Source organism: Aethalodelphis obliquidens, unplaced genomic scaffold, assembly GCF_003676395.1.
Source record: "Aethalodelphis obliquidens isolate GAN/ISIS:26980383/991018 unplaced genomic scaffold, ASM367639v1 scaffold38, whole genome shotgun sequence".
NCBI classification, from domain to species: domain Eukaryota; kingdom Metazoa; phylum Chordata; class Mammalia; order Artiodactyla; family Delphinidae; genus Aethalodelphis; species Aethalodelphis obliquidens.
In genome coordinates, this window is record NW_020837982.1 from 4,353,692 (window position 1) to 4,366,960 (window position 13,269).

Genomic DNA, 13,269 nt, shown 5'->3' on the forward strand with positions numbered 1-13,269 from the left:
GGGGGAATCCTGGAATAAATGGATGATCTTTGCTGAAGACGGAGCAACAGAACTTGCTCAGAGATACAAGAGCTGTGACATTCAGGGCAAATCATAGCTGGCTGCTCCTTATAAACCTGTGGAGCTAGAACTTGCTAATTTTCCTCTTGCCACTAGAGGACAGAATATGAAAAGAAGATTTGAGCTTCATCACCCTTTCAAACTGGCTATACAGCCCTGGAGGAATTCTAAGTCTCAGAAAGGATAAATCTTTGTCTTGCTAACACGTATATCTGGTCAAACTATTTCCCTGATGACACGTTTTCAATGGCTCCCTAAAGTCTCCAGAGTAAAGTCTGAGCTGATGAGAATGGCATACAAAACTCTTTCCTAATTATCCTTGGTCTTCCTTCCTAACTTTATTGGTTAACTCCCTGTTCCCCACCTGAACATACACAACCTTAGAGGGAGTAGTGAGGTGGAAAGGGTGAGGGTGCTGGAGCCAATCACAAGCCAGTAAATCATCCCAGACCATCTCTTTTCCAACACTCTCACATCCAACTCCACTAATTCCTGTCTATTCCATCACAGATAAACTCTGTGAGGCAGGACCCCATCCGCCTTGTTCATCTTTATATCCTTGGTGCCTAGCACTCATAGTAGGAACTTATTAAATATGTATTGATCAGAGTAATAAATGAATGAATACATCCATGTCACTGTTACCGTCCTGTCCAACTTACTACTATCTCTTACCCGGTCTGCAATAAGAACTCAAAGGGTCTCCCTGTGTCCCCCCTTCATTCCCTGTAACCCGTTTTATACTCTGCAACCAGAGCAATCATTCTGAAATGCAAATTCACTTAAAATCCCTCCATGGCTTCCCCACTGGTCTTAAAATAAAGACAATAACCCTTAATATGGCCCATACACTAAGTATAATTTAGCAGTTTGGACACTTGCTAGTTAAGTGATCATAAGAAAATTATTAAATCTCACTGAATCCTGGTTTCCTCATCTAAAAAATGTGAACAATAATTATTCTTACCTCATAGGGTTATTGGGAGGATTAAATAAGCCAATTCATATATATAAAATGCTTAGCATAGTGTTCAGTTCTGTGTTCAATAAATGGTAATTACAATTATTAGGCCCTGAATGACGTAGTTCCTGCCTGTCTCTTATTATTCCCTCTCATTTCTGGCAGCTTCATTAAGCTACTTTCAGATCCTGGAATGTGCTATGCTCCTTTTTATTCCTATTCCTCTTACTTCTTTTTTATTTTTAAATTATTTATTTATTTATTTATTTTGGCTGTGCTAGGTCTTAGTTGCCACGTGCATGTGGGATCTAGTTCCCCGACCAGGGATCAAACCTGGGCCCCTTGCATTGGGAGCTCGGAGTCTTAACCCCTGGACCACCAGGGAAGTGCCCCTATTCCTCTTTCTGGTCCCAGTGTAGAGTTTACTTCCTCTAAGAAGGCTTTCTTGACGCTCCCTGTCTGCTTCAGGTGACCCTGCAATGGGTTCCCATAGCGCCCTATATACCATTTATCACGGCATTTGTTATCCGCTCCTGGCACAGTGACTGACATTTAGCAACGCCTCAGTAAATAAATGTCTTGAACCAACTCTACACCCACTGCACTTCTCTTTCCCATGCTCTTTGTTATGTTATTTTTTCTTTCTGTTCTAAACAGAACTTCATGACCGCTACATCCATATTTCCTTTCCAAGGGAAAATTCCCCACCTACAGCCACTGTTGAAGAGGCAGCCCTAGGTAGCCATAGTTCATGTACAGTTCATGGAGGTACTTTTGCCTTAGCTGACTAGACCAGAATTGGCATCTGATGCAGTGGTGGACAATCCAGAACCTGGCCAGCAACTTACAACATACCTGGCACCAAAAAAGGACTAGGTCAATCAGATTCTCTCTTACTCTCTAAACATGAGTTAGAGAAAGGAGAGAATGTGGTTATTTTTTTAAATAAATTTATTTATTTATTTTTGGCTGTGTATTGGCTTTCTCTAGCTGCAGTGAGCAGGGGCTACTCTTTGTTTCAGTGTGCAGGCTTCTCATTACGGTGGCTTTTCTTGTTGAGGAGCACGGGCTCTAGGCGCGTGGGCTTCAGTAGTTGTGGCACACGGGCTTCAGGAGTTGTAGCACTCGGGCTTCAGGAGTTGTGGCTCGCGGACTCTGGAGAGCAGGCTCTGTAGTTGCGGTGCACGGGCTTAGTTGCTCCACGGCATGTGGGATCCTCCCGGACCAGGGCTCGAACCCACGTCCCCTGCGTTGGCAGGCAGATTCTTAACCACTGTGGCACCAGGGAAGCCCAAGAATGTGGCTATTAATGACAGGAACAAGAGCTAAAATGACATGTAAAGAAAAGTCATGAGGGCTTCCCTCGTGGTGCAGTGGTTAAGAATCTGCCTGCCAACGTAGTGGATGTGGGTTCGAGCCCTGGTCCGGGAGGACCCCACATGCCACGGAGCAACTAAGCCCGTGCGCCGCAACTACTGAGCCTGCGCTCCAGAGCCTGCAAGCCACAACTTCTGAAGCCCAACGCCTAGAGCCCGTGCTCTGCAACGAGAAGCCACGGCAATGAGAAGCCCACGCACCACAACAAAGAGTAGTCCCCGCTCACTGCAACTAGAGGAAGCCTGCGCACAGCAACAAATACCCAACACAGCCAAAAATAAATAAAATAAATAATAATAAATTTTTTTTTAAATTTGTATAAAAAAAAGAAGTCATGAGATAAACTCAGAGTCATGAGGGGTCAAGGCAAGCTAGAGCTGTGAGGATATAGAAACTATAAATTAGAGAACATAAATACAAAGTGAAGCATAAGGAACCAGTTGGAAAAGAGGTCCTGCCTGGAGGATAGCTAAGTCGTGCTAATAGTCACTAGCATCCTGAGCATCAGGATGAAAATTCCTAAGATGCTGTCTCTTGCTCTTCTGGGCTGTTAGTTTTCCTGGGTTTCTTGTGACATATATCTTTAAAACAAAATTGTTGAGCTAAATGGGGTGAGTCATCCTTTCCAACCCAAAGTGCCTAACTAATAAGCCATTTGTTTTAGGAAAACCCAGACATCCTTCAAGGTTGAATTTCTGGCCCTCTTGTCTCTTCTGTCTCTCCATTCAGAGAAGTACTTGTCACATTACCTGTAATTATTGGTTTTTCTATCTGTGTCATATGGATATCAGCCTTTGAACTCTTTGAGGTCAGGTAATTTGTCTGTGTTTCTCAGCAGCATACTCTGTCCAGAGGCATACTTGATATATAAAACCAGGTACTGATCAAAGTACTTTACATATTTTAATTTATTTAATCCTCATGGAAGCCCTCTGAACAGGGTACTATTTTTTCTATAGATAATATTGAGGATTTATTTATTTATTTATTTATTTATTTATGGCTATTAGCTCCTGACCAGGGATTAAACCCGTGCCCCCTGCAGTGGAAGCGTGGACTTCTAACAACCGGACCACCAGGGAATTCCCAAGGATTTAATTTTTAAAACCACACTCTCAATGCTTTGCTTTAGCAAACTGTAGCCAGAACTTTTAGCATATATTGGTAATTTTAGTTTCTCCTACTTTTTCTAACTGTCATTTGATAGAAGTTCTTTTTTAAAAAAATTTTTATTGGAGTATAGTTGATTTACAATGTTGTGTTAGTTTCAGGTGTACAGCAAAGTGAATCAGTTATACATATGCATATATCCACTCTTTTTTAGATTCTTTTCCCATATAGGCCATTACAGAGTATTGAGTAGAGTTCCCCGTGCTATACAGTAGGTCCTTATCGTTATCTATTTTATATATAGTAGTGTGTATATTGAACAGGGTACTATTATCTTCCCCATTTCACAGATGGGGAAAGTGAAGCACAGAGAAAGCCTTGCCAAAAGTGCAAAGTAAACGGTAGAGAAGGAATTCATACTAGGAAGTTTGGCACCAGAGTCCTATGCAATATAGCTTTGAACTAAAGGGGAATGTGGGCATGGAAGAGTAGTTAAAAATGAATATTTGAACACTCTTCTACAGGGTACAAAGAACTTCCACATGTATTATATGAGGACATCAGAAGTCCCCTCACCCTTTGTGGGAAACTAGCCAGCAGTCCTAGCCTTGAAATACTAAATGCCCAGATTCTCCCTACAGGCACAGGAAAAAATGAAGTATAAGTAAAGGGCACATATGGATGTATTTTGTAAACTCCATGGACCTTTAGAGATGTTAATACTCTTGGTAGGTTGGTCAGATTTCTAGGCTACTGTCCAAAGAAAGAATTGTATTAGAATATGGAAACCTTTCATTTGGGGCAAAACAGCCATTTTCTCAGCTATTCCAAGAACTGAGTCTGTCTATAAAACCTACAATTGAGGGCTTCCCTGGTGGCGCAGTGGTTGAGAGTCCGCCTGCCGATGCAGGGGACACGGGTTCGTGCCCCTGTCCGAAGATCCCACATGCCGCGGAGCGGCTGGGCTCGTGAGCCATGGCCGCTGAGCCTGCGCGTCCGGAGCCTGTGCTCCGCAACGGGAGAGACCACAACAGTGAGAGGCCCGCGTACCGCAAAAAAAACAAAAAAACAGAAAACCTACAATTGAGAGTGTGTATTTGGTGTTGTGAGGAGGGTGGATAGAGTGGTGATTCCACATTATGCTATTGTTTTTAAAGGAGTCTGAGTTTAGGCACTCTTGCAGATGCCTATATTGGCAGCCGCAACCATTTCTTCTGAGTTACCATGACAACAGGAAGCCGAACTTCGGGGGCTATATATTGACGAGTGGTAAGGAGCCAATTGAAAGGAAAACTCTTTGAGGAGGCCTGGTGTTGTTTGGGGTGGTAGTGGAGCAGGGTGTGTATGTATTGGTATAGGGTAAATCCAGATGCCTCCTGGCGAGATACACAAGTAACTTCCTCCTAATTGCCTATATCTCAGAGATCTGAGTTACCAGGGGAGAGGTCTTACAGTAGCAACTGTTCAGCATGAGAATGTTCTTAAATAGTAATGGTGCTGTGTAAGAACAGGAAGAGTCTTTAGGTTCCCCAGAAAGTGAGGGAACGGCAGGAGATGCCTATACCTGAGTAAAATTTCCCCAGGAAGTGAGTGCGATTTGTGTTCGGGCTGAATTCCTGGTGACACAGCCATATGGCTTTTGCTGACTGCCATCCTCCAGACAGTATATTCCTTTTGCAGAGCAGCTAAAATGTATAGAGAACTGTGCTTCCCTCACCGTCACCTTTACTCCCTCCCCCATCATCAGCAGGTACTCTTTTATTTATTTATTTATTTATTTATTTATTTATTTATTTATTTATTTATTTATTTATTTATGGCTGTGTTGGGTCTTCGTTGCTGCGTGCAGGCTCTCTCCAGTTGTGGCCAGTGGGGGCTACTCTTCATTGTGGTGTGCAGGCTTCTCATTGTGGTGGCTTCTCTTGTTGTGGAGCACGGGCTCTAGGCGCGCGGGCTTCAGTAGTTGTGGCATTCGGGCTCAGTAGTTGTGGCTCGTGGGCTCTAGAGCGCAGGCTCAGCAGTTGTGGTGCCCGGGCTTAGTTGCTCCATGGCATGTGGGATCTTCTGAGACCAGGGATCGAACCTGTGTCCCCTGTATTGGCAGGCGGATTCTTAACCACTGTGCCACCAGGGAAGTCCCCAGCAGGTACTCTTAAATGAAGATGCCCCTACCTATCCTTTCAGCCTGAATTCCTACTCAAGATGCAGGATCTGGATCTTTTCCCCAAGCCACTTTCCCACATCTCTGATTTTCTCCCAAGAGTAGGAGGCTCCAGGGGACCACAGCTGACTCTGCCAGGCACAGAGGGTTGAGTCATTCTGCAGGCGTCAGAGCTGTTAGCAACAGCTCTGCTGATCTGTATGCAGCTCCAACTCCCTCTCCAGTTCAGAGTTTTGGAGCTGTCTTGTTCAAAAGTAAAGAACAGAACACAGATGGCTGGTAACAGGATCCCACAGGGGCCTCCTTTCCCACTGAGCCCATCCTGCTAATCCTTTTATAGGAGAAGAGGAAATAAATGGTGAATGAAGCAAAAAAGGAGTATCAGCTTTTGCTTGGTTCCTTGGGTCTTAGGATCTTGGACCTGAGAACAACCTTAACCTCCTGCTACCCATTACATTTCCCAAGCATTTTCCTGGTCCTTCTTTCTGGTCCTTCTTTCTTCACATCCGCTTCTTTTCCCTCCCAGTTCTCTATTCTCTGTAGCATCTTTGAATCTGATGGAGTATTTTGTTGAATGTCTTCTATTTAATCAGGCAATTGTAATCCATACATGTATAAGAAAATCAAATGCACTAGAAATGCATTTATCAGTTTTATCTCTTGGGAATCCCTTTAGTTTCTTCTACTGAGGCAGCATAATGAATTACAAAGAGAACAGGCTTTGGAGCCAGAAAGTGGGTTCTAGGCTCTGTCCTAGGAAATAAATAAATACATTAAAAAAATCTGCTCTGTCATTTACTAGCTGCGTCATCTTGGGCAATTTACCTAACCTCTCTGAGCTGCAGATATGGCATCTGAAGATGTGTATAATAGTATCTACTTTTCCAGTTGATTTATAGATTAAATTAGACAGAGGTAAAACATAGTATCTGGGACATAATAGATGTGCCCAGTAAATGTTAACTCTTTCCTCCAGTCTCCTGTTGCAATAAATACGAGGTCCCTGATTTTCAAGAATCTGAAGAAAATTTTTCCCATTGAGAAAGTCAGCATCCATGCTCAGGTGCTGCAATTGAAGAAAGAAAGGCGAGTGGGAGGTGTGTGTGAGTGTTTTTGCAAGACTAGAGGACCAAGACTTTGTAATAACTAGCATGTGAATACGCTAATGTTGATTTCCCCCAATTTAAAGATTATTGGTAAAGATTGCTGGTTTCCTCATGTTGCTGCTGCAGTGTGGTTGATATTAATTTATTTTCCTTGGAAGATAAGATGCTGGGTTGCTGATTAGGTAAGTTTTTATCCCTCTCTAAGCTTCACCAGAACAAAGGATCACTGCTCCTCTTCAGTTCAGGAAAGGAGGAGGATTGGTTGAAGTTTGTGTAAATTCCAGGAGAAAAGTTAAGTATGGTTTGGTATTATCCTTGGCACTGAGAATACCAGAAGTGTTTGTACAATCAGGTCAAATGCCACTGTTCAATTTATGTGATTACCAAAGACTCAGCTGATACAGGGCTGTGGTTTGACATGGTCCCTTTGTTCCCGATAATAAACATGTGTAATGTCAATTATACTAATGTGCTTTGCTCTATTTGAAACAAGGAGGCTGATGACGAGGCCAGGACACCGTACCTCATTCTCTCTGACCAGGTGCTCTCTGACAACACGCTTTTCCTATCTTTCTTTGTAACTGGTAATTAGGTTCTCAGCTGAGCTGTCAGGAATCTTGACAGTTTTCACAGGCAGTCACCATCTGACAGTTTACACCTGTGGGCTTTTCACAGCTGGCATGTTCCCTCCCTGGAAAGCAAAGTTTCTCAAATCCTAAGCTCCTCCTATCATTCAAAGAGTCTGATGTGAGTGGAAGGATAGCTCTCTCAGTGCATCATCCAATACCAAAGCAGACTCTTGGGTCCCGTGGTGGTGATGGGGGAAACCTCTGTATTCATGTATATCCTCAGCAGTAAGGGCATATAATTGGGCAATAGAGTGGGAGTGGTCCAAGTCAGAGGCGGCATGGGAGTTTGAGAATTTGACATAATCAAAAAGAGAGGAAAAAAATTAGCTAATAAAGTTGCTTTTTCTTTTGCTCTTAAAAAGCTCAACCCCTGTACACCCAAACAATTGAAAGCAGGGACTCAGATATTTGTACACCATGTTCATAGCAGCATTATTCCCAATAGCCAAAAGGTGGAAACAACCCAAATGTCCATTGACAGATGAATGCCTAAACAAAATGTGATACATACATACATGGAATATTATTCAGCCTTAAAAAGGAATGAAATTCTGACACATGGTACAACATGAATGAAACTTGAAGACATTATGCTAAGTAAAATAAGACAGTCACAAAAAGACAAACACTATGTGATTCCACTTATACGAGGTACCTGGGGTCATCAGATTCATAGCGATAGAAAGTAGACTAGAGATTACCGGGGGTGGGGGGTGGGCAGGATGGTGGAGGTTGTTGGTTAATAGGTATAGAGTACAGAATTTCAGTTTCTTAAAAAATTTTTTCACTCTTTATTTTATATTGGAGTATAGCCTATCAGAGTTTCAGTTTTGGAATACGAAAAAAATTCTGGAGGTGGATAGTGGCAATGGTTGTACAACAATGTGAATGTACTTAGTGCCACTGAACTGTATATTTTCAAATGGTTAAAGTGGTAAATTTTGTTATGTGTGTTTTACCACAGTCCCTTTTGGATTAGGGGACCTAGGTAGTCGATTAAAAGAAATCAGTTCTTCCCAGAAGCTCCTCAGATGGGCTCGCATACTTACCATGATCGCAGCACTGGCCAGACTGTACCATCGAGCCTATTTTGCTGCTCATGTCTTGTTTTTGCTGCCTAGCGTCCACCTCCATTGCTGGGAACAAGCCTGTCCTCTATTCATAGTCTATGTGGTTCTTGTGACATTGCATTCCAGAGATGGAGCACGTTTATCAGGCCTAAGCCCCCAGTGTGTGCAGTGTATGACATTCCCCGGTGTCTGGCTCAGGGATGGGCACATGATCCAGATAGAGCCAATGAGAGGCAATAAAACTTTCTCTGGCATTTTGGGGAAAAAAGTTCTCTTATTTTTTTCCTGAAATTTGATGACAATAATAACAAAAATAATGAAATAGTTAACACTTATTAAGTGCTTATCCCATGCCAGGGAGAGTTCTGAACACAATTTATTTTCTTTAGCCCTCACAATAACTATACAGGGTAAGTACAGTTATTATTCCACTTTTACAAATGGTGAAACTGAGGCACAAAGTGTTTTGATTAACTTGTTGAAGTTCTCATAGCCGGTATGTGGTGAGGCCAGGCGTCAAACCAGCTCTCACTCTGAACCACTACAGCCTGTTGCCTTGAAAGGATGTAAGGACTGGAATTGCTGATGCTTCTTGCTGTGAAGCCTCCAGACCAAAGTTAACGTGGTGGAAGTCCTAGAGATGAAACCAGAGCATTTAAGCCCTAAACTAACTCTGCCTGAAGCCAGCCCCAACTGTGGACTTTTTAGCTTGTGTGAGCCAAAATATTCCCATTTTTTTCTTAAACTACTTTGGGTCTATGTCACTTACAGCCAAAGAGTCCTAAATGACTTAGGACTGTTTATTCGTTGGCCTTTTCCATCAGGCTGTGATCTCAAGAATAGGAATTGTATCTTATTCATCTCTATATCCATAGAGCCTAGCATAATGCACATAACTGACATTCAATAATGCTTGCTATCTTTCAATTCATTATTCCATAAACACTTATTGTGGGTTGTCTGTGTGTCAGAAATTGGGTTAGATGTGGGAGATGGAAGTAAAGTGAGTGAATGAAGGCTGTTATCCTGGAGTATGTGGAAGAATAGCAACTATAAATGTTAATGTGATAGAGAAATCTAGGAAAAGATGCATATGTGTGCTAGAGTTCCCAGGAAGTTGCAGTCACCTTGGCACTATGTACCTGGATGCTGGGCATTTTCTGGGTTCCTGCACATGCCAGATACTTTCAGAATTGTCTAACGTTCTAAGAATGTCTGGGAAGGCACCTGCCTCCCAAACTGACGTACATACCAGATACATAAATACCAGCTACCTGGTCTTGTCGTGTGAACCACATGTTTTCCACTGTGCTTCTCTCTGTTGCTTGACTCTCAAAAGTGCATTCTGTAAAATAAGTATGCCCTGACCATTTCTCAGAGTTATGGTGAAGATCAAAAGAGGTCATAGATATGAAAGTTCTGTTGTGTCCAGGTGATAGTTGCTTTCTTTTACCTGGCCACAGCAAGTGCCAATATATTGTACTCTAACTAGCATCCCCACAACACCATATCATTTGGCCTTGCCAGCAGTTCTATTCTTCTTGTAGTGAACATCTGTTGTTTTTGTCTGTCCAGAATTTCTCCCTCATCTTCTGGCAGAAAGTACCCTACATTCCTTTAAGGAATTTCCTCTCCATCACTCTGTGTAGTTTTGTGGAACTGTTACTCTGAGCCTCTTGCCACAGAGTGGACACACAATCCTAGCTAGGGCAATCAAAATGGCTCACCCCTTGGTGAAATGACTAGCCCAGAGAAGGGCATATAACACAGGGTCCAATTTGGGCCACTCAAAGATGTTCCTTTGGATATTATATACTGTTAGGTGAGAGTGAGCAGCTTTCCTTTGCCTTTAGGGTCACTAAACTGGGATGAACTGTAAATCTGGACTTCTGCGGCCATTCCTCCCATTCCACTCTGCCCCCTGCCTCAGTCCAGCATCCATGCCTCTGCTACCTGAATAAACTACTAAGATGGAAGTTCATCTAATATGATCTATGTGAAGCCTGTTTGCACCTCTCATGGAAACACTGTCTCTGGTCCATAAGACCCAAATTCTGATCTGCTCGTCCTCACAAAGTACCAAATGACTTCAATTTCTACATTTACAATATTGTTATATTTTTGTGTTGAGAACATTTGTGAAGAGGAGAAATAAAGGATGAGTTTCATGATAACCATTTATATGGTACCATTTGATCACTAGACTAGACCTCTGTCCCCTGCTCGGGGGTTTTGGGCAACAGGTGAGAGAGAGCAGGTTATGCAGGAAAGGTCACATAGCAGGAGAGATTAAGTGGTTGTATAAACCTAAATTTTGGGACGGGGCTCCTGTCACTAGTGATCATAATACAGTGTCATATCAGCAAAGGAAGCATCTGATTAAAACCAATATTAGAAATGCCCTTGATTCGTTTCCTGTGTATAGACAGTATTAATAGCAGCATTCAGTGTTGGGGTATATTAAACTAGATGACAGCAGTGGGAAGCACCCGGATCCTCAGTTGCATTCCCCACTCCAATACAAACACAGACAACCTTATAACAAAATCCAATCTATGGAGAAAAATAGCCAAGCAATTGGGAGCTGGGTATGGTGCGTGGAGAGACTGAAACGGGAAACAAAAAGAGGCAAACACCTGACAAAATTCTCTTAATTCCTAAAGCACTGGACTTTTCAGTTACAGGGTTTAATAAACTTCCTTTTTTTTTCCCCTGTAAGGTGATTTCAATTGTCACTTTCAACCAAAGACTTCTTACCAGTATCATATTACTGCCTAGCAAAGAGAAGGCTAAAGAGGAGGCCCAAAGACAATCCTAGGCCAATAAAATAACAACTTATTTTAAGTTTTGATTGCCAGCTGTTTGTTTCATATCCTACATATCAGAACTCTGGTAGGAATTTGTGTTTTCAATTGTGGCAGATGTCAGCCAAAGACACGGGCATGACAAAATCACCAATTGGTCCAGAAGATACATTCCAAAAACCTCTCAGTCCACAGACATGCTGCCCAACCCTTGCCACATTCACAGATGTCCCAGACAGTCGTGATGCACTGATCATGGGTGCCTGCCAGAGGGTAGTGTCAGAGCAGTGCAATGGATATTTACCTCCTGACACATACACAATAACAGCTAACACTGTAAAACATTTCCCATGGGTTAGGCACTTTACATGGTATCTTATTTAAATCCTCACACAACCCTGTAAGGAAGGTAACGTTAACCCCATTTTACAGATAAGGAAAGCAACACCCAGCCTGGTTATGAAACTGGCACAAAGTAACATACTCACTGACAGGAGTAAGAGATGGAGGTGGGACTCCACAGTCAATGTTTTTAACTACGACTGTACTACCTTCACATCCACTGCCTGATATCTTCAGGGCTGGCTTTCTTTTAGACTCCGGTGCGGCTGCTTTAATTTATTCATGGCTTGCTGCAGATGCTTATCTGATAGATACATGAGACTGAAAGGTTTCTAGGACAGGACTTTCTTGAACTGAATTGTATTCTACCATCCTTAGGGGACCTTGGCCCAGCATTTGTCTATTTCTGTGGGTTAAAATAGAATAATCTGCTGCCTCCACATACAGGGCATTTTCAAATGTGGCATTTGTAAAAGGTTCACAAAATGAACCCGATAAATACGGGGATGCAGAGCTCAAGAACCAACTCTGTATATGATGAGTGTTACTTTGCAGTCTGTGAAACCATGCTTCTATCAGGCAGCCTTTTGTAGACACATCTGAATGAGGTATGACCACCAGACTTCAAGCTGTCAACAAATTTAACAAGTATTTGTTAAATTGAGTTGAACATGACTTGGTCTTTTAATGAGTGACAATACTGAACAGATAGTTTCATTAGCTAGATATCGTATCAGTCAGTGTACCCACCCACACATTGACAAGCTATCTTTTTGCACACAGATACATGTGCAACAACAAATACACTGACATTACACGGTCAGGCATCTCTTAAACACTCCAAATGTGTACGTGGCATCAAGCTATCCTCGGTTGGTGGTACCAGGAGTATAATATGGTAGAAAGAGAGCATGCTTTGGATTCATTCACAACTGGGTTCAAATTCTAGCTCACCACTTACTTATTAGTTTTTTGATTTTGGGGAAGTGACATAAACTCTCTGAACCCTGGTTTCCTTACCTATAAAACAGAGGTAATAATAATAGTACATCACAAGTTTGTTGTGAGGATTAAATGAGACAATGTTTGGAAAGAACTTATTCTTGGTTTTGCCACTGCTTGGGTAACTTTTCTGTCAAGGTCAAATCATGGTTGGTACCCATTCATCTCCCACAGCTTTCTGACCCCAATTTATAGGCTCAAAAGAATACCTAGTTGAGATATGAGATGGCCTCTCAGGGAGGTGACACTTGAAGCATATTAGCCGTTAGCAGAAGAGTGAATAATATCAGGATGGTAGGAATATCCTAAGGTTAGAGAGGTATGCAGGGGTTTTGTTTGGATTTAATTCGGAAGGCTTTGGGGAGTCATGCAAGAGTTTTAAGCAGAGAAATTAAACATTCAGCTTTTAGAAATTGCACTTTAGGAAGAATAAAACCATTTAGCTCAGGACAGAGAATGGGGCATCCTGAGGGGTAGCAAGGAGAGTAGTTGGAAGGCAATTACAGTACCTCAGGTGAGAAACTGAGGTATGAACCACCACAGCAGAAGCAATGGGGATGAAGAACGAGACCAATCCAAGAAGTGTTCAGGAGTTAAATCCACAGAAAGTGCAAGATCTGCAACCATTCTAAGCATTGACTTATTTT